This window comes from Schistocerca cancellata, chromosome 4, assembly GCF_023864275.1.
Source record: "Schistocerca cancellata isolate TAMUIC-IGC-003103 chromosome 4, iqSchCanc2.1, whole genome shotgun sequence".
Lineage (NCBI taxonomy): Eukaryota > Metazoa > Arthropoda > Insecta > Orthoptera > Acrididae > Schistocerca > Schistocerca cancellata.
The window spans coordinates 297,251,214-297,277,964 of record NC_064629.1 but is presented as its reverse complement, the minus strand read 5'-3'; the positions used below and the strand labels follow the sequence as shown (position 1 = coordinate 297,277,964).

Sequence of the window (26,751 nt, the reverse complement as noted above, 5' to 3'; positions counted from 1 at the left end):
ATCTTCTATCACTTCAGCAGGCAGTTCCACTTTGTAGAGGCCTTCAGTGTAGTGTTGAAATATTTCTGCGCATTGCTTGGAGTTAAACAGTGAAATATCATTGCTCTTAATTTTACCCAAATTTATGTTGACTTTCCTATATGCTGAATCTCTCTTGCCTACGGCTGTTGCTTTTTACATTCCTTCACATTTTTCTTTCAGCCAAGGCGCTTTAGCTTCCCTGCACTTTCTACTGATTTCGTCTCTAAGTGATAGACGTAACCCTTCCTTTTCTTGAAAATTCGTGTACATCCTTCCGCCAACTGATGAATGAGCAAATAGCGAATATTTTTCTGCGAAAAGTACTCCAGGATCCAATTACACCCGAGTACGCGATCTTTTACATCGTTCAGGCGACGTCATAACGCAACAAGATAGCTGTCACTCCAATCTGGTTGTGTGGAGGAGGTTAGAAGGATTTTGGCGTCCCGAATTTAAGACTGAGAATCAGCGCTGATTGTTCGTATGTGGAACAAGGAATTTCCCAACTCACGTCAAAGTGACAATCCACAGGAATCCCACATCTGGATTAGATTCTAACCATCAATGTCTTTGGCATATACCACCTTTTTAAAATTAATTATCCGTTTTAGTTTTGCAGCCATCATCAGATCTGATAATACTGCATTAGCGACACGTAGGCGTGTAATTATGTATTTATTACGTGCTTACGTGTCGGTCCTGTAGCTATTAAATTTGGTGACAGCTGCGAAGCCGAAACCGATCGTCTATTTTAATGAAGTAGCATGCGTCCGAGACACAGTTTCACTATCTACTCCGATGCGAAGATCACAGGTCGTCATCGCAGGTTCAAACGCCTAGATTTCGCTAAATCAGGACGACTGAATAGGAATATGTCTGCCCTTCTACTTCGAAGCAATTACGCGTGCTAATTTCAACACCTGTTTGCCTAACCACTGACTTATCTGGCAACAATAAAAGAAATTTTATACCTAACATTTACGGTTGAAACCATCGGGGGAAAAATATTTTAGTTACACTAAGAACTGGCCATGAATAACTGCCGTTTCTAGGTATTACCACTCATTCGCTTAGTGAGTATTACGTGGAGGCCTGTCGATTAATTTTTTGGGTCCTCTAGATTATAACGAGTGGGTATAACATCGTTGCTTCCTTCGGAGAGCTGACGCCAATCTTGAGCTGTGTACCATTCAGAATAGTTACGATGCACTATTCCCCCTCATTTAAAAGCAACTTGAAATGGCTGAGGCTGTCTGAGTTCCTAATATACTAGCCTGAAGAAACGGTTGCGTCTTGCTCCAAATTTTGTAAGTCCGGCTTCTTTGTTTCACGGAAATATCATTGAAAGTGAAAGCAGGCTCGCTGAATATACGAATGAGATGCATCCATGAGAGCTGGAATTAAAGCTTTTTATGCATCCGGCTGTGTAGAAGCAGGTAGAATCCTCGATCCTATGTAACCGGGTATTGCTTCAAGTAACATTGTTTGAACTAAGGAGAGGAATTTTATGATTTTTTTAGGAGAAGACATGAAGCACTATTAATGTTTAACACAATTACTCCGTGGAAAGTCTTGGGTTAACTAAGCAGTCCGTAGGGATTAGCAGGAAGTGTGATCCGAGCGCAACTTCCTTCATTGTGAAATTGTGTTCAGTAAGTTGGGACGATGACTTGCGCTTGCACTGCAGATACGGGATACCGTTTCCCAAGCTGTGATTGGTCTAGACGTAGTGACAATGGCTGGTAGATTTTAAAAGTACCTTCTTTTAAGATAAGATTAATTTTTCCTTCAAGTTTCGTCTGCTCAACTATAGTGTCATCTTTCGATCTTCGATCGTCATTGAGGCGCTGTAGGTGTAAAAACACTTCGAATGTCTTCGTAAAGTTAAGTAAACATTTATAGCTTCTTGAGAAAGTGGACTTATGATGACCTTAGACGGGTTGGTCAGGCACAAATGTTCAGTCGTGACTACGTATTCATTACATTTTAAGTTCACCATATCTGAACGGTTTACAGTATTATCGGTTCATGTCGTCTCATCTCCGTTGACTTCATCTCCTTCGATCGATTCGTTCCAATTCAATTACTTTACTTCGCTTCTCTTCTCTTCTCTTCTATTACGGTCGGGTAAATTCATAGCGACTGCTACGCTTCGTCGTACCTAACTTTGAAGGCGAACTTTCGGTGACTGCCATACAGCATTGTTACGGTGCCTCCTACTACTACACAAAAAACTTTAGTAATCGCCGCCGGAGTGGCCGTGCTGTTCTAGGCGCTGCAGTCTCAGGTTCGAATCCTGCCTCGGGCATGGATGTGTGTGGTGTCCTTAGGTTAGTTAGGTTTAATTAGTTCTAAGTTCCAGGCGACTGATGACCTCAGAAGTTAAGTCGCATAGTGCTCAGAACCATTTGAACCAAGCCTTTAGTAATCTGAGTGTCACGCTACGCTACAGGGTGGCCCACGGAGAAATTTAATGTGTTCTATTAAGGTATTACATTAGCACAAATTTACATATTACAACACAGATGGCTGTTCTATACCCATTGCCATTACTGGAAAGCTAAACCTAAGAAGTTCATCACACACATAGCTTTTATCATTGGCGATGCATTGCTGGTGACATTCGTGTAAGCTCCTCATCACGTTCTCCAACTTTTCCTTAGAAATGGCCACTTTCTCTTCCCGTATTGCAGCTTTCGGCTCATTAGTATTGCTGAGTCGCCGTAAAAAAAAAATCGGTTCTTTGAGATGATCCCACAACAAAGAGTCAGGGGCTTGAACGACAGGTGACCCGCAGGCCATGCTTCGTTTCTGAAAAATAATATCTCCGACCCAGCCGGGAATCGAACCCGGGCCCTTAGGATTGACATTCTGTCGCGCTGACCACTTTCTTTTATTTTTTTTCATTTTGTTCGGTATTGTTCGTTGTGTTTGCTCTGGGCGGACGTCACAAGACATCCGTTCAAGTTGATCATTGATTCCTTTACTCTGTTTTTTACTACAGAGGGCGAGCAGCCCTCTGACCGAACACGCTGAACTACCGTGTCGGCGGGCTGGTCAATGCTGTCCAGTAATGGTGTGCAGAGATTGCGCCTACTCACTTTATCCCCTGCCGTAACTGTTGAGCCACATGCATCTTATAAGGAAGGAATTTTAAATCCTGTTCAATAATCATCTCAGAAGATCCACGATGTATTTACGATGTTCCAGAATGGCGACAGATATCGCTCTGGGTTTCGTTTCAGATCTGCACGCAGTCTTCAAACGTTTTCCGGTGTTCGAACTGTCATTTCAGCTCCCATATGCTTCACAATGATTATAGATGCCTTCTCACGACATTGTTTGATCTATCTGTGTATTGTCCTCCTGTCTGATACATGGAAATTGCGTTTCATTCCACGGCGCTTTGTGTGACAGATGTAGCGTTCAGCTCAAGACAGAACTCGTCCACGCCCTCAAATGCACCTGCACTGGCGAAGTTCCATACTGAACTGAACAGCATACTATGCGGGTCCGATTAGATGCACTAGATGGCGTGAGTACATCTACATGTTAGCAAGTTGGCCAGTTGAAAATATATTTCCCGTGGGCCATCATGTACATGGCAGAGTTCAGAGTGCAGTTCAAATGGCTCTGAGCATTATGGGACTTAACATCTGAGGTCATCAGTCCCCTAGAACTTAAAACTACTTAAACCTAACTAACCTAAGGGCATCACACACATCCATGCCCGAGGCAGGATTCGAACCTGCGACCGTAGCGCTCGCGCGGTTCCAGACTGAAGTGCCTAGAACCGCTTGGCCACACCCGCCGGCTAAGAGTGTAGTCATACAACAATTAGTCGTCCATTTGAGAAGTAACATTTGTGAGAAAATATGTTTCTGTATCGGTGCAGTGCATCTTATTTATTAGCTTTGTTATCAGTAATTTGAAAAATAACAGCATTCATTCACTAAATGGAAGACAGAATAACAATCTGCATGTTGACAGCAAATCCTGAAATAATGTTGAGAAAGTTGTGCAGCACTTCTCAATATTTTAGCACCCTTCCACAAGCATTCAAGCCAGTTAGTTACAAACCACATAAACTCAAATCCACGTTGAAGACATTCCTTTTAACAACCTCTTATATCCTGCAGATAACTTCACGCTCTTTACGTTGTGCCATTACGGGCCTGAAATTCACTGCAATTTCTGGAATAGGGGAAAATGCTGCACGCTACTATATTTTCGCATGATTGCGTTTTTACATCTGTTCGTTGCTAAAACGTGTACGGATGTAGGGAAGCTGTTCATGTAGGGATAATCGCCTTGTGTACGTGATCCATCCATCCTGGTTTGAGTTATCCACAGTCTTCCTCGGCAAATTCCGCTATGGTCCCAACTAATAGGCCATGGTCGACACTTCCAAGTCCATCGCCCATTATTAAGACTTAAAAAGAAAAAAAGTATGAAAGTGTTACTTCCATTCTGAAATATCGTTTCCAGTTTTATTGTTCCAGTTAGTTTTATTTCAATACCCGATGTGCATGTTATGACGTGTTCTGTAACATCCCGCTGATTAAATGTTAAGTTCGTAAATATCAAGAGAAAAGATTTACATTTCCAGTTGACTTTACTTCACGTTGGACTACGTGTGAAAACAGAGGGCAGGAGGGTCGGCCTCTGTGACCGCAGGCATTGGCAACTAATATCTGTGAAACAGTGGTGGTAGTGGTAGTAGTAGTAGCAGTAGCAATAGCAGCAACCACACACACTGTGGGACCAAGCACGGAGCAGCTGCCGCAGAGCGTAGTCAATCCCTAGCGCCGCAATCCCGTGTCAACAGCATGCAGTCAACTTGGCCTCGCTGCGTCCAGTAGGCAAGTTCGTTCTCGGCTAGAGATATCGTTTGTATATTTTATGATTGTCGTTCTTCCTAACTTACTAAATTGGTGTTCATCTCAATTCAGTAACAAGAAAAGTGTCAAAAATTCGTAAACATCAGGAAATAAATTTTGTATATCTATTTAAAAATTTGTTGCTGCAAATAGAAGTAAATTAATGCTATTGATAAGTGACGTCTATTTTTATTTTGGTCGGACCGGTATCAGTCTACATGCCCAATCTTCATTGTTGGCGTAATTTATTATTTTGCCTTCAAATCATTACTGTAGATTTTGTGGAGATTTTACTCCAAATTTTTAACTGAATTTTAATACGTCCTCATTGTATCCCATTTGAGACAGTGGTAAGTTAAAGCAGTATCTCCAGTAACGTCTACAGAAATGTTAAGAGAAGTTAAAAAGACTATATAAAATTAGCATGGGGCCCAACACTGATCACGCCAAAATAAAAAAAAAGAGTATCCTTTATATATACAGAGTGGTTAGAACCAATCTGAAAAGCTTGTAACGGTGCTGCAGGGCAGACTGCGCTTAAAAATAATTGTTCAGAAAAAATCTGATACATGGCGCCTTTTCCGAGTTAATTAACAGTGGTTAACTTCAATCAGGCAGTTGCATTTGAAAATTCAAGAGGCTCACTATCGTCAGTATGCTGTCATTTTTTGTGGAGTTCATTTTGTAGCACAAACGCCGTGTCCCACGAACGATCATTACAATTATTTTGCTAATCCATAGAAGTCGCTGATCCAGGGTTCGGCTCGGGAGGGTGAGGCTTACAGTATTACTATCTACATCTTTAATACACGACAGATGCGTATGATTTGTGTAATAATAATAATAATTATTATTATTATTTTTCATTTTGTTACATCTAAGTAACTGCCATTCAGGGAAATATTGCAAATTAAGAATAATGGCATCCAACTCTTACAACGTCATAATTTTCACAGTGTAATGCAATTATGCACTCACCATTATCAGCAGTATTTCACTCAAATCGTAGTGCTAACACAGGTCTGGAGCCCATGGTTGTGAGTGTGTAAATTAGGGAAATGCTGTTTCTTCGGTTGTTAGCACCTACTTTCACGAAGTCAGCCTTACGTCTTTAGTGGACGATCTTTCCTTTTGTCTTCCTTCATTGAACTTCCTGTAATTTGTCGCTTCTACTTGTGGGCATAACTAACTGTGGCGGATTTGTTGTAGATAGCAGGTAAGGTCAGCCTGGCTATGTCTTTACATGATTAGAATGTTAATGATCACGTCGTAAGCGCATTCACATGGTCAGTCCCCTGCTCAGGCAATTGGAAAGTATGCCATGTTGAGTGTAGCTTTTAATTTTTTAAATTATCTGCCATTTTAAAGATACTTCAATGTTCATGCTACTTTATTTAGCGAATATTAGCTGTGGAATCTTGAGATTGATGCAGTAGGCCTATGCGGAAACAAACGCTTTTGCCGGATTTCTTTCATCTTCCTTTGAGTATGGGAGGGGGAAGAGTCATGACCATTAGCACGCCCTCTCCCTTGGATCTGCGTCTTCTCTACATTACACTGAAATGTTCAAAATGTGATGTGTAGGGGTTTGAGAAAGGTACTTAACTAGAAGGAATAGCGCCGAGACTAAGGCGGCATAGGAAGTCATGCTGGAGTTCTCTCAGGCATTTTCTGCGCATCGATGGCGTCCCGCCGTGCCTTTATAGACATGTAAGTATGGATTGGTGGTGGTTGCGATGTCACTAACTGATGTTAGCACGGAGAGTACGAAGCGAGATGGTGCAGTGCTAGAACACTAACAAGGGGAGGGCACGACGTTTGGAACGCGGATTTATTGCAAACTTCGTACACTCGTAGTACTCCATTAGGACAACAAAATGTGTAAGCAGTAACGCGTACTTCTCAAGCGTTATTGAGAAAATAACAAGGTAATTTCGATCGTCAAATGTCGTCCAATATATACACCAGTGCGTGGCCGTTTTTACCAGGAAGCGCCGGCAGGCGAGTGGTTAGCGTTCAAGACCCGTAACTGTGGGATCGCTGGATCGAGTCCCGCTCGTCAGTTTTTTTTATTTCTAACAGTCATTTTCTTTACTATTTATATTACAACTGATGTAATGGGAAAAATACGTGTAATCGGATGAACTTTTATTAAATTTGCAATGTTATTGGCAGTCTACAAATTTTTGTTGACGAAAAGTAATGTAGTATTCATAACTAGATACTAGTAAACGGCCAAACGCATGAAGTGATACTGAAAATGTATGCTTGTCTGTTCCTTCAAAATTGTTCGTATGTAATCGAAAGAGAACGAGAAATTGCTTCTCGTGAGGACACTATCACAATACACTCGATACTGCATGACCAATGATCAGCGCCGATATTTAAGGCAATGCTGCGTTATGCATGGTTTGCTTCCAAATTATCGGCTGAAAGAGAGGGTTTTGAAAATGTGAACTAGGTTTGTTTGTCAACGGAAAACCTCAAAAGGCCTTGCGTGTGCGGAAACATAGCATTTATTCAATGCAGCTGGTGCCGTTTAACTTTGTTTTTCATGTTTTTACGAAAAATACCATCCCGCAACTTTTAATCGTAGTGTCGAAAGCGAGATTAATTGTACATCTTTCGAAAGCCGTCTGTGCCTGTCAAAACTTGGAGGTAACAAGTCGTTTCGGGCTCCTTCCAGGTATAAGGGATTTCTCAAATCACGGACAATCATACATTTTTAGTATAACTTTATGCGTTTGACCGTTTACTAGTCGGTAGTTATGAATATTATATTATTCGTGATAAAGATTTGTAGACTGCCAAATAACATTGTAAATTTAACAAAAGTTCATCCGATTACACGTATTTTTCCCATTAAATCAACTGTAATACAAATAGTAAAGAAAATGACTGTGTTAGAAAGAAAAAACTGACGAGCGGGACTCGATCCAACGACCCAACAATTACAGGGCTTGAACGCTAACCACTCGCCTGCCGGCGCTTCCTGGTAAAAACGCCCACGCACAGGTGTATTTGACATTTGACGATCGAAATTATCTTGCTATTTTCTCAATAACGCTTGAGAAGTACGCGCTACTGCTTAAACATTTTGTTGTCCTAATGGAGTACTACGAGTGTACGACGTCTGCTGTAAATCCGCGTTCCAAACGTCGTGGCCTCCCCTTGTAAGACACATTCGGTTGAAATCTCCGACCCGCCCTCGAGATGCAAGTTTTTCGTCATTCCTCTAAATAGCTTAAGGCGAATGCAGCTATGGTCCGTTCGAAATGTCACGGCCGATTTCCTTCCACGGTCCGAGCTTGTACCCAAAATGGAACGGTGCCTACTCGTAATCATTGAGTACACACGAATTTATTGTATATGCAGTACTTGGCCGGAAGTGAAGTGATAAAAGTGGGAGCTTCAGAAAAAAAAAAAAAACATTTTTATCACGGATCGGCCGAAGCGCGATCCACTTGTGTTAGTATGATTTCCGGGAAGTGGTTGGCGCAGCGGAAATAATATAGAACGGTAATATGGATGTCGCGGTATCTAGACCCTAGTTATTTTTAGTTTTCAGTTTTTGCTTTACTTACACTGCAAGTAAACCGAAACAATACTCACTGTGTTGTATTTATTCACGCCTTCAAAAAATACACGATATTCATGAAGAAGGCTAGAAGATTGTTTATGCTAGAAGGGCAGGTAAGCAGTTTTAGCATCCCATTTAGGTAATGAATGGACATCATTTAGCTCCAATACGGTGGACGTACAACAATTATGGGCAAAGTTTAAACAAATAGTAAATCTTGCTTCGGAGGAGTATGTGCATAGTAAGTGGATTAAGGGCGGGAAAGATCCGCCGCAACTTAACGAGGAAATTCGGAAAAAGCTGAGGAAGCAAACGCTGTTTCATTCTCGGTTCAAAAAGAACGCACAGATGACAGGCAAAGGTAGGTAGAAATTTCTGTGGAAAGACCTACGCACGAAGCATGTAACAGTTTCCACAGTCATTCATTAGCGAAAGCTCTTTTAGAGCACCCAAGAAAATTCTGGTCCTACATAAAATAGCTACGCGGGTCGAAAACTTCTATCCAGTCAGTCGTCGACCAGTCCGATGTGGCAGTAGGAGAAAGCAAAAGGAAAGCTGAAGTTTCAAATTTCGCATTAAAGAAATCATTCACGCAGGAGAACTGTACCGGCCTTTGCCCCTTTATTTAACTTTCATTTATCGCGAAGTTCCAAGCGACCAAAAAAAGCACAGGTGACTCCCGTATATCAGAAGGATAAAATTACGGACACGCACAGTTACAAACCTATATCCTTGCCTTCAGTGTGCTGCAGAGTTCTTAACCAAAGTCTCAGGTCGAACATAATTTCCTTGAGACAGAAAAATTCGTGTCCACAAATAAGGGCGGATTTCACCGATAGGTTCGGTTAGCACACACGTGAGCTCAAATGGTAATCTGTAGAGGGAAGACGATGTGCTTTTCGCGAGGGACTATTAGGAAAATTGAGAGAACTGGCATTTGAGAGTGACTGCAGGACGGTTCTACTTCTGCCAACGTATATTTCGCGTAAGGAACACGAAGATAAAAAATTAGGCTCTTGCGGAGGCACAGACAGTTTTCTCCCGCTCTGTTTGTGAGTGGAACAGCAAAGGAAATGACAGCACGCAGCATAAGGTACGCACCGCCATGCAACATGCAGTTACTTGCGGAGTGTAAATTTAGATGTAGAAAAGTAAATGTAAAGGCAAAACACAGAAATGTCATTCTTACATCTGAATCTGGGGAACTTAACAGCCATATACAAAACTATTACGACAGATGTGATAAAGCACTACGTGCAGGAGAACAAATTTATTCTGTTAATTGACTCTTGGTGAGGTCAAATCCACAACTATACGTCGAGATTTGTTAAGATATGAGACGTCGTGCAGTATTAGAGTGAGTCACCCCATATCCACTTCTCTAGTGCTGACTTGCAATGTCTGTTTTTATAGGCTGGGAAGTAATTTTATCAGGAAGTTTCAAAACTACTCTTATCGGGAGAGAAAAAGGAATTTCATCCAGAGAAGACTACATGAAAATTCCGAGTGATTGTAATTACAGTGCAGCTACTCACGGAGAACCAGTGTGGGCTGTCATTACCCTTCTGGTGCTGCACACTGTATGACGATATGGTGTCCACAATATCATCTGACAACACATAACATGAGTGAACGGTATGGTTATCCAGGAGAGAGACCGTGCGCTGTTACACTACTGGCCATTAAAATTGCTACACCACGAAGATAACGTGCTACAGACGCGAAATTTAACCGACAGGAAGAACATGCTGTGATATGCAAATGATTAGCTTTTCACAGCATTCACACAAGGTTGGCGCCGGTGGCGACACCTGCAACCTGCTGACATGTGGAAAGTTTCCAATCGATTTTTTCATACACAAACAGCAGTTGACCGGCGTTGCCTGGTGAAACGTTGTTGTGATGCTTCGTGTAAGGGGGAGAAAAGCGTACCATCACGTTTCCGACTTTGATAAAGGTCGGATTATAGCCTATTGCGATTGTGGTTTATCGTGTCGCGACATTGCTGCTCGCGGTGGTCGAGATCCTTTGACTGTAAGCAGAATATGGAATCTGTGGGTTCAGGAGGGTAATACGGAACGCCGTGCTGGAACCCAACGGCCTCTTATCACTAGCAGTCGATATGACAGGCATCTTACCCGCATGGCTGTAACGGATCGTGTAGCCACGTCTGGATCTCTGAGGCAACAGGTGGGGACGTTTGCAAAACAACCACTATCTGCACGAACAGTTCGACGACGTTTGCAGTAGCATGGACCATCAGCTCTGAGACCATGGCTGCGGTTACCCTTGACGCTGTATCACAGACAGGAGCGCCTGCGATGGTGTACTCTACGACGAACCTGGGTGCACGAATTACAAAACATTTTTTCGGATGAATCCAGGTTCTGTTTACAGCATCTTGATGGTCGCATTCGTGTTTGGTGACATCGCGGTGAACGCACCTTGGAAGCGTGTATTCGTCATCGCCATACTGGCGTAACACCCGGCGTGATGGTATGGGGTGCCATTGGTTACACGTCTCCGTCACCCCTTGTTCGCATTGACGGCACTTTGAACAGTGGACGTTACATTTCAGATGTCCTACGACCCGTGGCTCTACCCTTCATTCGATCCCTGCGAAACCCTACATTTCAACAGGATAATGCACGACCGCATGTTGCAGGTCCTGACGAGCCTTTCTGGATACAGAAAATGTTAGACTGCTGCCCTGGCCAGCACATTCTCCAGATCTCTCACCAACTGAAAAGTCTGGTCAACGGTGGCCGAGCAACTGGCTCGTCACAATACGCCAGTCACTTCTCTTGATGAACTGTGGTATCGTGTTGAAGCTGTATGAGCAGCTGTACCTGTACACGCCATCCAAGCTCTGTTTGACTCAATGCCCAGGCGTATCAAGACAGTTATTATGGTCAGATGTGGTTGTTCTAGGTACTCATTTCTCAGAATGTATGCACCCAATCAGTTCTAGTATAATGTATTTGTCCAATGAATACCCGTTTAGCACTGTATTTCTTCTTGGTGTAGTAATTTTAATGGTCAGTAGTGTAGTTAAGCCGTTCGGCGTTAACGGCAGCAACTGAACAACGTTCCGTTAAGAGGCTATCGCCGACCGACTGCTCTGAGGAGAGATTCGATGTCATCAAATGGTTTGAAGGATATGATGGAATTCGAAAACACTCATGAGTTTGGTGTGGCACATGGGAGAGGAATACGTCCTATGCCGGTGGAAGTTACTGACGACGTTGCTGTTGCAGTAAAGCTGCGTTTTCCTAGCTGCGGGAATTTCCCGCAGCGTGCTGCGTAAAACGCGTGCATGACCCCGCTGCTCACTCGCACGATGCAAACATACGAGACAGTTTCCCTAGGGTGCAGGCAACGCAGTGCAGCAGCGGGCTCCGTTTGCGAGAAACGCTTGCGTGCTTCGGGAGGTGGTCTCCCGCACGTCGCAGCGATTTACTTGGCCGGAGGAGCGGGGGTAGTCGAACTGGGCAGCAGCGAGACGATAGCTCCACTTTTTTTTCGCGCGCACGGGCAACAGACAATTTTTAACAGAGTTGTTATAGAAACAATCACCAGAAATGTCGGCTGACCGCTTTTCTGTCTCAGAGGATGAGTAACTTACCGAACTGGTTTCCGAAAAGCAAATTTTGTGGAATATGGCCGACGCCGAGAGGGGAGATCAAATTAAAAAATGACTTAATTTGGTCAGAAATTGGAAGAAAAATGAATAAAACTATTCGCGAGTGGAACAGGGTTGGAGGGATCAGATAATGGTACCAAAAGTACCGTCCGCCACACATTAGGTGGCTTGTGGAGTATGATTTAGATGTCTTACGTCTAATGTAATACATTTTCCCAGTTTGTCTTCAATTAACTTAAGAAAATAACGAAACTGGTTGAGTGTGAATCTCAAAAATGCCGTAAACTTCTCCGCATCGTCGAGCAAATGCTTAACTAAAATTTTGTATGCTCCTTCTGCACGACGGAAGAACATTCGTCTCACTCCATTGCGCTTCCTGAGTACTCTTCCCAGTAACACACAGTCCTCCTCTTCCGTAACTTCCATGAACTTTTGGAGTGCCAAAACTAAGTTTTTAGCTCGAGCGCTGCGCTGCATTTTTGGCCTTCCCTGTCTCCGCTGGTACTGCCACGCTGCACTGCACTGCCGCGGGCCTAGCAGAAAGTTCCTTGCAGTGCACAGGAAATAGCGTCGCGCCCAACGAACCGCACGAAACTGCTCTCGTCTAGTAGAAACTATAGCACCCACTGACTTCCAACAAACGGTAAAATTATTGCAAACCTTTCCGAAACTTTTTCTTGCTTTCGCCCCCCCCCCCCCCCCCACACACACACACACACACACACAAAATGTAACGGGAAGAAGTCTGTCGTTTACATTTTGGACGTTGGTTTGGTAAAAGTTCCGCGTCAGATGTTACATGTTAATTTATTACTTCACTATTACCGTCTCTGGGCCAACGGCCTTGCCGCAGTGGTAACACCGGTTCCCGTCAGGTCACCGAAGTTAAGCGCTGTCGGGCTGGCCTAGCACTTGGATGGGTGACCATCAGGTCTGCCGAGCGCTGTTTGCAAGCGGGGTGCACTCAGTCCTTGTGAGGCAAACTGAGGAGCTACTTGACTGAGGAGTAGCGGTTGCGGTCTCGGAAACTGACATACGGCCTGGAGAGCGGTATGCTGACCACATGCCCCTCCATATCCGCATCCAGTGACGCCTATGAGTGAGGATGACACGGCGGCCGGTCAGTCCCGTTGGGCCTTCATGGCCTGCTCGGGAGGAGTTAACTTTTTTTTACCGACTCTATTAGCGAGAACTTTTGCAGACGTTATCGACATATACCACTGAAGGCACCTATAAAGTTAGTTAGAACGTTGTATTACAGTTTAGGAGATACGGCGTGATAGATAGTAGCGCGAAAAAAAAAAAAAAAAAACTTTAAGTCCCAAATTTTTATTTCAATAGCACAAAATTTTCATAGTGAAAGTAAGTATCAGGAGGTAGTTCCTGTATCACTATCACATGCAGTTGCCCAATTCTAAAAAGAAATTCATTCCTTACGTTCTGACGCGCACCGCACCGCGCCAAAGAAAACGTTGCACGCAGCACCCTGCGGCCCGCATCGTACAGCGCAAGACGTAAGCGTATTCCGCAGCACACTGCGACGAACTCCCGCAGCTAGGAAAACGTAGGTTAACTGGCCATGGCCGGCCCTTGTGACCGAGCGGTTCTAGGCGCTGCAGTCCAGAACCGCGCTGCTGCTACGGTCGCAGGTTCGAATCCTGCCTCGGGCATGGATGTGTGTGATGTCCTTAGGTTAGTTAGGTTTAAGTAGTTCTAAGTCTAGGGGACTGATGACATGTTAAGTCCCACAGTGCTTAGACCCATTTTTGAACTGACCATTCAGCATGTGCAGTGTCAAGAAAAGTTTCCGTCCCGTGGGCAACGGCACGGAAAGTTGCGCCGTCTGTTTACACCGGTACACTAAAAGATACAGACGATGCAGCAACTGAAACCTCATGATTCGCAGCAACGTTCTGAATTTACTATTAGGTTTCTGTCACGGATCGAAGTTTGACACGTTATATTCTGCATAGTGACCAGGCACATTTTAAACTACGAGGTACAGGGAATACACAGATATGCCGAATTAGGGGTACTGTTAAACACTGATATACACGAAGAGCAGTTTCATTCGCCATATGGAACGTCTATTCTCGATCCGTTCTTCTTTGAAGAGAATGTACCCAGAGGGCCTGTCAGGTATACCGTGACACCCGCACGATATCGACACCTCCATGTACAGCGTGTGATTCCTGCTTTGAAAGAGAGCAACTATGTGGAAACTACCTCATGTCACTCACTCAACGACAGATCTATTAATGCAAACTTCCGAGAACATATCTCCAAGGGTTTTCCAGATGCATGGCCTGCGATATGACTTTACCTGAATGTGGCTTTTGGCTCTGGGGATATCAAACAGCGTTTTTACCAGGCCATGTTCGATCTCTACCTGACCTGAAAGCGTTGCTCATATTCTACCCCAACTACTGCGAGAAACTGTTGATCACGTTTTACGCATGCAGGATCTCATCGGCGCCTCCGATGCTCAAACTGAACAGATTGTGTAAGGGGGCGGTTAGTAATCAAATCAGCATTTCGCCTTCCTCAAATGTTTGACCTTATCTACCCACGTCCTGTTCCTAATCCATTGCGTTTGGGGATATTTCTATACGTATTTCTCTCAGATTTGCACCTGATTGCCGAAATTGTTGCTATATTTTCCAGCATAAATCTGTTCCGCATTAACGCATAAGCATATCTACCAAGTTTCGATGCCATACACTAATTGAAGCCCACGCTGGACCTCCGTGAGTGGCTGCACTTTAATTTTGACCACATGGTACATTCCTCCGATTAGAACCAGCTGTCCTCGCCAATATTTAACTACTTGGTGCGTTACGCGTAGTTTGGTACCAAACTCTTCAATGAGAGAGAACGTTTTATGAACGTAGGGTAAATTTGTTTTCCTATAGAAACTTAAAAACTGAACTCCTTTCGAACAGGACATGAAGTCCCAACAGTACCGACCGGTTGCCGTGTCGTCCTCAGCCCACGGGCATCACTGGATGCGGATATTGAGTAGTATGTGGGCAGCACATCGCTCTCCCGGCCGTATGTCAGACAGGTGCCGCTACTCAATCTAGTAGCTTCTCAGTTGGCCTCAAAAGGGCTTATTGCACCCCGCTTGCTAACAGCGCTCGGCAGACCGAACGACAAATTTGAAAACAACCTCGTAATTGTGGAAATGTGGCAGTTATAACGTGTACAAGATGCCGAGAAAACGACTGCTTCCATAGTTTTTTGATGTGTATCGCCCCTGCACGCGTAAATTAGTAAAGTTTCAACGGTAATATAGTAAGTGTAATTTTATATGGGATGTTCTCGTGCATGGCTTATAATCCCTTCCTGTAAATTATAACCGGTACTAAATTTTCCTTTGCCTTTCTCTTTCCCTTTCATGCCGTGTATGAAAATATTTATTAATAAAATACATTGGGTATTATTTTGGTTGATTCTGCAGTGTAAGTGACGTAAAAATTGAAAGCGAGTTTCCGCACTGGGCCTCGACTTCACGACCTGTGGACTACCGTTCTGTACTCTCTCCACTGCGCGAACAGCTGCTTGGAAACTAAGGTAACATAAATGGTCCATGCATCGCACGCCCTGCTCACAGTATATTTTTTCCTAGACGCTTGGTCACCTGGAGAGCCCATTTCGGTCACAAATTCCTGGCCAGTCTCTGCATACACCGTAAGTTTGGATGAACAGCTTTACTGTATGATTAAATGATGGCGTCCTCTTGGGTAAAATATTCCGGAGGTAAAATAGTCCCCCATTCGGATCTCCGGGCGGGGACTACTCACGAGAACGATGTTATCAGGAGAAAGAAAACTGGCGTTCTACGGATCGGAGCGTGGAATGTCAGATCACTTAATCGGGCAGGTAGGGTAGAAAATTTAAAAAGGGAAATGGATAGGTTGAAGTTAGGCATGGTGGGAATTACTGAAGTTCGGTGGCAGGAGGAGCCTGATTTTTTGTCAGGTGAATACAGGGTTATAAATACAAAATCAAATAGGGGTAATGCAGGAGTAGGTTTAATAATGAATAAAAAAGGATTGCGGGTAAGCTACTACAAACAGCATAGTGAACGCATTGTTGTGGCCAAGATAGACACGAAGCCCACGCCTACTACAGTAGTACAAGTTTATATGCCAACTAGCTCTGCAGATGAAGAAATTGATGAAATTTATGATGAGATAAAAGAAATTATTCAGATAGTGAAAGAAGACGAAAATTTGTCATGGGTGAATGGAATTCGATAGTAGAAAAGGAAGAGAAGGAAACGTAGTACGTGAATATGGAATGGGGGTAAGAAATGAAACGGGAAGCTGCCTGGTAGAATTTTGCGCAGAGCATAACTTCATAATAGCTCACACTTGGTTCAAGAATCGTAAAAGAAGGTTGCATACATGGAAGAAGCCTGGAGATACTGACAGGTTTCAGATGGATTATATAATGGTAAGACAGATTTAGGAACCAGGTTTTAAATTGCAAGACATTTCCAGGGGCAGATGTAGACTCTGACCACAATCTATTGGCTATGAACTGTAGATTAAAACTGAAGAAACTGCAAAAAGATGGGAATTCTAGGAGATGGGATCTGGATAAACTGACTAAACCAGAGGTTGTACAGAGTTTCATGGAGAGCATAAGGGAACAATTGACAGAAATGGTGGAAAAAAACACAGTAGAAGAAGAATGGGTAGCTTTGAGGGATGAAATAGTGAAGGCAGCAGAGGATCAAATAGGAAAAAAGACGAGGGCTGGTAGAAAACCTTGGGTAACAGAAGAAATATTTAACTTAATTGATGAAAGGAGAAAATAAAAAATGCAGTAAGTGAAGCGGGCAAAAAGGAATACAAACGTCTCAAAAATGAGATCGACAGGAAGTGCAAAATGGCTACACAGGCATGGCTAGAGGACAAATGTAAGGACGTAGAGGCTTATCTCACTAGGGTAAGATAGATACTGCCTACAGGAAAATTAAAGAGACCTTTGGAGAAAACAGAACCACTTGCATTAATATCAAGAGCTCAGATGGGAACCCAGTTCTAAGCAAGGAAGGGAGAGCAGAAAGGTGGAAGGAGTATATAGAGGGTCTATACGGGGGCGATGTTCTTGAGGACAATATTATGGAAATGTAAGAGGATGTAGAAGAAGATGAAATGGGACATTTAATACTGCGTGAGGAGTTTGACAGAGCACTGAAATACCTAAGTCGAAACAAGGCCCCGGGAGTAGAAAACATTCCATTAGAACTACTGACAGCCTTGGGAGAGCCAGTCCTGACACCCTCAGACTTCAAGAAGAATATAATAATCCCAATCCCAAAGAAAGCAGGTGTTGACAGATGTGAAAATTAGCGAACTATCAGTTTAATAAGTCACAGCTGCAAAAATACTAATGCGAATTCTTTACAGACGAATGGAAAAACTAGTAGAAGCCGACCTCGCGGAAGAGCAGTTCGGATTCCGTAGAAATGTTGGAACACGTGAGGCAATACTGACCCTACAACTTACCTTCGGAGAAAGATAAAGGAAAGGAAAACCTGCGTTTCTAGCATTTGTAGACTTAGAGAAAGCTTTTGACAATGTGGACTGGAATACTCTTTGAAATTCTGAATGTGGCAGGGGTAAAATACAGCGAGCGAAAGGCTATTTACAATTTGTACAGAAAGCAGATGGCAGTTGTAAGAGTCGAGGGACATGAAAGGGAAGCAGTGGTTGGGAAGGAAGTGAGACAGGGTTGTAGCCTATCCCCAATGCTATTCAATCTGTATATTGAGCAAGCAGTAAAGGAAAGAAAAGGAAAGTTCGGAGTAGGTATTAAAATTCATGGAGAAGAAATAAAAACTTTGAGGTTCGCCGATGACATTGTAATTCTGTCAGAGACAGCGAAGGACTTGGAAGAGCAGTTGAATGGAATGGACAGTGTGTTGAAAGGAGGGTATAAGATGAATATCAACAAAAGCAAAACAAGGATAATGGAATGAAGTCGAATTAAGTCGGGTGATGCTGAGGGAATTAGATTAGGAAATGAGACACTTAAAGTAGTAAATGAATTTTGCTATTTGGGGAGCAAAATAACTGTTGTTGGTCGAAGTAGAGAGGATATAAAATGTAGACTGTCAATGGCAAGGAAAGCGTTTCTGAAGAAGGGAAATTTAACATCGAGTATAGATTTAAGTGTTAGGAAGTCGTTTCTGAAAGTATTTGTATGGAGTGTAGCCATGTATGGAAATGAAACATGGACGATAAATAGTTTGGACAAGAAGAGAATAGAAGCTTTCGAAATGTGGTGCTACAGAAGAATGCTGAAAATCAGATGGATAGATCACATAACTAATGAGGAGGTATTGAATACAATTGGGGAGAAGAGAAGTTTGTGGCACAACTTTACAAGAAGAAGGGACCGGTTGGTAGGACATGTTCTGAGGCATCAAGGGATCACCAATTTAGTACTGGAGGGCAGCATGGAGGGTAAAAATCGTTGAGGGAGACCAAGAGATGAATACACTAAGCAGATTCGGAAGGATGTAGGCTGCAGTAGGTAGGTACTGGGAGATGAAGCTTGCACAGGATAGAGTAGCGTGGAGAGCTGCATCAAACCAGTCTCAGGACTGAAGACCAGAACAACATATGATGAGTAGGCGCAGTTACCTTGTCAGTCTCTAATGACCTCGTTGCTCACGGGACATGAAACACTGATTTGCCTTTCATTCTAGAAAATGTGCTCGTAGTCTCTGGATGAGGAAGAAGAATATGACGTCACGCCCCGTCGACAGTGGCACTATACAGTGAGCACAATGTCTGATAGCTGAAACATGAGGAAGGAAGTTGTGTTCTTGGTAAAGGAAATATCCCAGCATGTATGTTAAGCGATGAAAGGAAACCACGGAAAACCTGTCTGAATTTTGCTACCGTCATGTGCGTACCATTACTTGTAAAATAGTGTGAACTCCGCCGACGAAAAAAAATCGTTCGTTTATCCGTTAGCGCCATCTTTCTCTCAAATCGGAAGGACTCGTTTGATGCCACTTCGTAGATTCGAATTTCTGATGCTTGTTTTATTAAAGGCCCATTTAATGAAGTGGTCTGGACCAGGAGGTTTGTTTCTTCGAATTGGATTATTTTCCAGGCTGTGCTCTCCCAGTGGAGACGTATTTAGTTACCTGCTACGAATTGTGTGTGTGCTCTTCGAAGGTTCTGCTATAAATTTCTTATGTACTCTTCGAACAACTCGCTGCAGGTCGGTTGGGGAGGCTCACCATATACACACGGTGTTTTGTGCACTCCTGGTACCCTAAGAAACAGTCGCAACACATGTCTGTTTTGGCGATCAGAAAACAATTTTTCCCCGTGAAGTTTTAATGTATCGCTTATTTTGCCAAATGTATGATGGAGTCAAATTCTGAGCCTTTCCCGTTAGACCGTTCCCCTTGTTAATTGTAACGAAGTTCTGCTTTCCATCTACTGGAACACAAGTTTCATGTGTCCCAATTTGGACTTCAGGGTAATCATCATAAAGACTGCCTTTGCTCTGTTCGCAAGGCAGTTAACTGATTTGAAACAGCTTACATACACGCAAAATATGTATTGGCAACAGTCTCTCTACAATTAAACTTTAGTACACTTGTCCTTCATCACTATTACAATCAGTTTCCAGAAAAATAGTTATGGTACGAACAAAATATATACAGTGTTGTCTAGTGGTCGAAACGTGTCTCAAATTCAATAGGATAATTGTGGTCGAGACAAACATACACATCAGTCAAAGTTCGTTATTACTATACTCTTCTCTGAATTAGTCTTAGTGGTCTTCAGTCCGAAGACTGGTTCGCTATTCTATCCTGCCCGAAACTCACTTCCTCTGCGTAACTACTACAAACTCCATCCATATGAACCCGCTTACTGTATCCTAGCCTTTGCCTTCCTATACATTTTTTAATTCCCTCCACTCCCATCTATTATCAAACTGGTGAGTCATTGATGCCTCGGGACGTGTCCTATGAACTGATCCTTTTTTTACTATAGTTGTGCCATAAATTTCTTTTTTCCTCAAAGATTCAGTACCTCCTTATTACTTATTGTATTCACTCATCTAATTTTTAATATTCTTTTGTAGCAACACATTTCGATTGCTTTTATTTGCCTTCTGTCTGAATTTATCACCATTTACATTTTTACTCACAAAATATCTTCAGGAAAGATATCCTAACAATGTACATTCGATGTTAACAGATTTCACCTCTTCAGCAATGCTTTCTTGCTGTTGCCAGTCTGCATTTTATATCCCCTTTACTTCGGCAATCTTGTTATTTTGCGGTCAAAATAGCAAATCTCAGCAAATTTTACTGTCTCAGTTCCTAATGTAATTCCTCAGCATCACCTGATTTCATTAGACTACACTCCATTCTCACTGTTCAAGTTTTTTGTTACCATACAACCTCTGTTCAGGGCTGTACGTCTTCCGTTCGACTACTGTTAAGTCCTTAAGTCCTTTGTCGTCCTCACACAATCACATTGTCATCGGCGAGCCGCCAAGTTCTTATTTCTGCTCCCTGAACTTCATTTCACTTACCAAATGTGTCCTTGGTTTTCTTTCCTACTCGCTCAATTTGCAGATTGAATAACATTGGGGAGAGGATAAAAACCTGTCTCCTCCCCTTTGAATTACTACTTCCCTTTCATGTCCTTCGATTTTTCCAAATGCCTGGTTTCTGTACAACTTCAAGATGGTATTTTACTCCCTGTATATTACATCTTGTACTTTCAGAATTCCGAAGAATATATACCAGTCAATATCGTGAAAGAGCTATCTCTAAATCTACAATTGCTATCAACGTATGCTTGCGTTTTTAAACTATCTTTTAAGGTAATCCTAAAGTTGTTTTAAATTTCTCCGGAACCCTGAATGATCTTCCTCGAGGTAGACTTCTTACAGCTTTTCCATTCCTGTGTAAGAAACACCGTACCCGCAACACGTAGGACTGATAGGAGGGACGGAAGGGGGGAGACAGAGACAAAGAGGGGGAAGAAGATCAAACAGTGATGCTCAAATTCCAATGGCAGACGCTACTAAGGAGACTTCGTGCATTTCGGAGCGGTTTAGTATTGAAATTTCAAAAGAGCACTTTCCGGGAAGAGTCGGTCAAGATATTACTTCCTCCCACATACATCTGGTGAAATAACTAAGATGAAAAACTAGAGGAATTAGTCACTACAGAAGCTTACCGACGATCTCTCTTTCCTCGCGTCGTTCGCAAGTGGGAAAGGAAAGGGAAAAGGGAAAAGGGAAAAGGGAAAAGGGAAAAGGGAAAAGGGAAAAGGGAAAAGGGAAAAGGGAAAAGGGAAAAGGGAAAAGGGAAAAGGGAAAAGGGAAAAGGGAAAAGGGAAAAGGGAAAAGGGAAAAGGGAAAAGGGAAAAGGGAAAAGGGAAACACCGTCAGGTGGCTTGCGGAGTATTGATAGATGTAATGCGTGTAAGTAGTTTGCAACCATGGCGTATGAAATTAGTTATTAGAGTCTGATCTATTTTCGTTCATAGGAGAAGTAATCTAATCCATTTCCTTACATCATCAGACAACTGCGTACACTGATGAGCCAAAACATTATGACCACTGCCCACTGCGAGACTGAATACTGACTGGTGGTACTGCAGGCAAGCGAGGTAGCATGGAAAGGTAGTAACGGAAAATTATTCTAGCAACGATACAAATTGCAAATGAGGAAATCTCTTGACAGACGACTATGACGAAAGGCAGACAGCTGTTACTCTGCGCATGGCAAATGATCATCCCAGAAACAGGAAAGCTCTTTGGTTGTTCATGAATGGGAGGCAGTTTGGAAGCCAACGTCGTATCACAGAATGTGGATGCCGGAGGCTTCCTCGCTCTGTACAGCAGGCTAGGTGGCGATCTGTCTGCCTTTCGAAGTTAGAAGCAAAGCTGCGGTACATCCGTGGCATCGAGCGTTGTGGCTGCAACTCTAGTCTCATTCGCGGCTTCACAAAGTTGGAACTCACGTCGTCCCACAATCCATATCCACTATCTACACTATGTGATCGAAAGTATCCGGCCACCCCCAAAAACATAAGATTTTCATATTAGGTGCATTGTGCTGCCACCTACTGCCATGTGCCCCATATCAGCGGCCTCAGTAGTCATTAGACACTGTGAGAGGACAGAAAGGGGCGCTCAGCGGAACTCGCTGACTTCTAACGTGGTCAAGTGATAGGGTGTCACTTGTCATACGTCTGTACGTGAGATGGCCACACTCCTAAACATTCCTAGGTCCACTGTTTCCGATGTGATAGTGAAGTGGAAACGAAGGGACAGGCACAGCACAAAAGCGTGCAGGCCGTCCTCGTCTGTTGACTGACAGACTGCCGACAATTTAAGAGGATCGTAATATGTAATAGACATCTGTTCAGACAATCACACAAGAATTCCAAACTGCATCAGCATCCACTACAAGTACTATGACAGTTAGGCGCGAGGTGAGAAAACTTGGATTTCATGGTCGAGAGGCTGCTCATAAGCCACACATCATGCCGGTAAATGCCGAAAGACGCCTCGCTCGGTGTAAGGAGCGTAAACATTGCACGATGGAACAGTGGAAAAAGGTTGTGTGGAGTAACGAATCACGGTACACAATGTGGCGATCCAATGGCAGGGTGTGGGTATGGCGAATGCCTGGTGAACATCATCTGCCAGTGTGTGTAGTGACAACAGTAAAATTCGGAGGTGGTGGTGTTAAGGTGTGGTTGTGTTTTTCATGGAGGGGGCTTGCACACTGTTTTGCGTGGCACTATCACAGCACAGACCTACATTGTTGCTTTAGGCACGTTCTCGCTTCCCACTGTTCAAGAGCAATTCGGGGATGTCTACGGCATCTTTCAACACGATCAAGCACTTTTTCATAATGCACAGCCTGTGGCAGAGTGGTTACACGACAATAACATCCCTATAGTGGACTAGCCTGCACAGACTGAATCCTACAGAGCATCTTTAGAATATCCGTAGTTGGCTCGCCACTCGGCGGGTTCGTGTTGGCTACCACGGGGCCCCAGTCTTCGCTGCATTTTTTCCCTTCCGTGCTACACGTCTATCCTCATGTTATTCTTTTTTCGCCCTCCCTTGGGGAGTCTCGCCTTTGTTTTTTCGTTCCCTTCTCCTCGCGTTCCTTCGCTTCGGCGTTTGAGGTTCCTCTTCTTCCTCCCTGTGCGCTCCTGAAGGCCGGCCCACGCATCTGACGCATAACAGGTGACTGGGTAATTGTGGTGGGTCGGCAGGTAGGGTTCGCACGTACCACCTGGTACGGGCCAGGCCCAGGGAGGGGTGATTACCTGAGCTGCAACCTTTCCAAAATGCCGATTGGTACCTCTGTCAGGTGTTTGGGATGTGTGGGTGTGACCTGAGGACACTGGCAATCACGGGGGATTATCTCGCAATGAGTCAATCATCTTCCCACTCAACGTCTACAAAACGTAAAGGTAATGAGGCTAATGATTTGAAGACCCTTCCCACCGACCCATGGCTCTTCATGGTCTCTCATACCATACTGAAGACGGTCGGTCCTTCACCACGGTAAATCCGTTTCTTATTCAGAAAGGTGTTGATGCAATTGCCGACAATGTGCAATCCCGCTCTCGTTAACGGAATGACACTTTGCTTTTGGAGACTGCTACTGATTCTCAAGCACAACTGCTTCCTGCTTCACTTCTGCTAGGTTACCCTGTTCGTGTCATGGCCCATAGAACTTTAATTTCTTCCCATGGTGTAATTTACACCAGGCTGCTCGACGGTCTAATAGAGGCCGAAATCCAATCTTACCTCTCCGATGAGGGTGTCATTGCCGTCGATCGTGTAACGATAAACGCAGATTCCTCCTTAGTGCCCACCCACACTCTCACCTTTGATAGACTGGTCCAAGATCAAAGCAGGCCATGGAATTATCACAAAATAATGGTTCAAATAGCTCTGAGCACTATGGGACTCAACATCTGAGGTCATCAGTTCCCTAGACTTAGACCTACTTAAACCTAAGGACATCACCACATCCATGCCCGACGCAGGATACGAACCTGCGACCGTAGCAGCAGCGCGGTTCTGGACTGGAGCGCCTACAACCGCTCGGCCACCGCGACCGGCGAAATTATCACAGTCTGGCCATACATTCCGAACCTGAAGCGCTGCTATCAGTGTCATCGTTTCAATGACACTAGAATGTCTTGTTGACACCCAACCAGATGTGTCACCTTTGGTAGGGATGTGCACGAGGGCGATTGTCCACATTCAAGTATCAATTTCATTTTTACTTCTGTTGAATTTCCTAATTAGTTCATTAACTGTAAAAAGTCGGGTGGTTGGCTGAGTAAGGGAAGAACCTGAGGTTCTGAGAACTGGTAGAATGCCGATAGGTTTATAGAAGTGTGTGACAGTATTACCCAACTACATGTGAATGGGCCCATGTTCTATAACCTGAGATGGCATAGGCAGGCAGCGTTTCTTGTGGGAGTCTTAAGATATTGTTTCCGAGCAGAGAGATGCTGGCTACTTCTCTGTAAATGCTGCAGCAGTTTGTCTCCGAACAGTACTGTGTATAGAACATAATGTACAGCAGATTAGCTTTTGTTGCAACTGTGGATTTAACAGCTCAGTGAAGTTTCTACATTTTGTGTGAGTAGTGAAATTTTTATCTTGTTTTTTCGTGCGTAACAAAATTCGTCTGACGTATTTCACTTGCCCACGAATCACCATGCGTTTGTAGAACTGTGCAATATTGTGAGAGAAAGACTGACTGAAGATAAACAGACTTGGAAAGTGTGCGGTCAATTTTCGGATTGGTAGGTCATGTGTATGAAACGAACGCTGGTTACTGGCGCAGATTGAAAGTGCGAAGGTAAATGCTGCGTACCAAGAATTGCGTTTTGACCAGATTTGACAGATGTTCGTGAGTTTCTGAATTTATCAGTATAATGAAGCTGAAATGCGTAGTTCCTGCAGTCAACGTGAATAGTAACTCTTACATTTTAAATAGTATGAATGTTTTCTAAAATCATTTCCAGAATGGCTTAACGACACTTGCTGTCATTTTTTCAGCAGCTATTTTCGTGACAGGTTGCCATCTATTGTCACTTTAGGAACGAGACACACTACGAAACGTACTAGCCGGAACAATAGGCAGACAGATACTGGTAGGGTGCTAACAAGAAAAAGAGAAGCAAGCTACTCGTTCTGTATTTGGGGACGACCTTGCCTCACTCCTAACACTCCTCCTCTCAATCCTCTTAAGGCTACCGCCAATGGGAATACAGCTGTATATTGCATCGCAATTAAAGCGTTTAAATGAATTATTGCCCTAACAAGCCGTCGCAGTGACGATACGAAAGTAAGTTACATGGTGACTTCGGCTTAATCGACCGATACGTCAACGCAGTCCCTTGCTAAATAAGCACACCAGACAAAAAATTTGTCGTTCCAGTGCGTATGCACAGATTGATAGTTAAGCCTTCACAGATGTCGCAGCGATAGGGTAACGTACTCAACCGCGCGCGCACTGCCTCTAAGTCAGGCTGTTCCAGCTGGTCGGCTCCGGTGTGAGCCGCGGAGCGCTCCCTGCTCCAGGGAGCCGCGTCGCTCGCTGTGGCCACTCGAGTGGGCCGGCACGCCGGCGCGTGGCACGGCTGCCTGAGGCAGGCGGCAAGGCAAGCGTTTTGATGTGCCAGCTGCGTCTCACAAGATCGACAACCACATACTCTTAGCTGATAAGTCGTGATGACATGCTACACCAGGAAATACGATGTTCGAGAAATAAATAAGAAACAACTGTTTTATAAGAAATTGCATACTAAATTTATTGGGCCTCTGTAGCTTGATACTTTCTTTTCATTACAAGATCGGAAATATCAGTCGTCAAAGTGTTCGCAGCGTTAATGCGGAGGATGAGCTTCATTGTTACATCCTGAAGAAACGATCGTTCCTTACTATTTACTCTTTTCATTGCTGAGTAAAGCTGCTGACAACAATACGTGCCAACATGCACATGATCTGAGTGGCATTTTTGTGAAGCTTGGGAAATGTTTTTTGCTGTAATGAACGATACCATCGTGACAGATCCGACGTGTTGTAGTACCTCTCTTTCAACAAAGTTGAACTTTGCAAATCAATAATCTCTAATTGAAGTGACAATGACAAGCATCGGGGGAAACAAACACGAGTGCTGAACACCTTAAGTTCCATTTCCAAACTAGTGAGGTCTCGGAATCGTGTTTCAAACGACGTGATGAGCTGCTTTAACTTTGCTTGGTAATCGCCGAAAGTAGTACCCTCAGGTATTTTTAAAGAAGCAAGACGATTGAAGAACGTTAAATGTTCGTTACTCATCTGCCTCTCAAATAAATGTAACTTTTCCATGAACGCTTTGATCTCGTCGTGCATGTCAACGATTAGCTGCCCTTTGCCCTGCAATGACAGATTTAATTTATTCAGATGCATAGATATGTCAGATAGGAACGCCAAGTCAGATATCCATTTTATATCTTTCAGAGAACGCATTTCTTCCCCTTTCATTTCGAGAAAATGGGATATTTCCTCACGAATGGCAAAGAAAACATCAAGAACTTTTC

General features: G+C 43.6%; 1 protein-coding gene and 1 pseudogene across 1 annotated transcript in view; one reads left to right on the top strand and one right to left on the bottom strand.

Moving 5' to 3' along the window:
* The window catches only part of LOC126184177 (uncharacterized), a 51,777-nt gene that overhangs the window by 20,392 nt on the left and 4,634 nt on the right, over positions 1-26,751 (bottom strand). The gene's annotated exons all lie outside the window — the stretch shown is intronic.
* On the top strand, positions 12,959-13,076 carry LOC126185871 (5S ribosomal RNA; annotated as a pseudogene).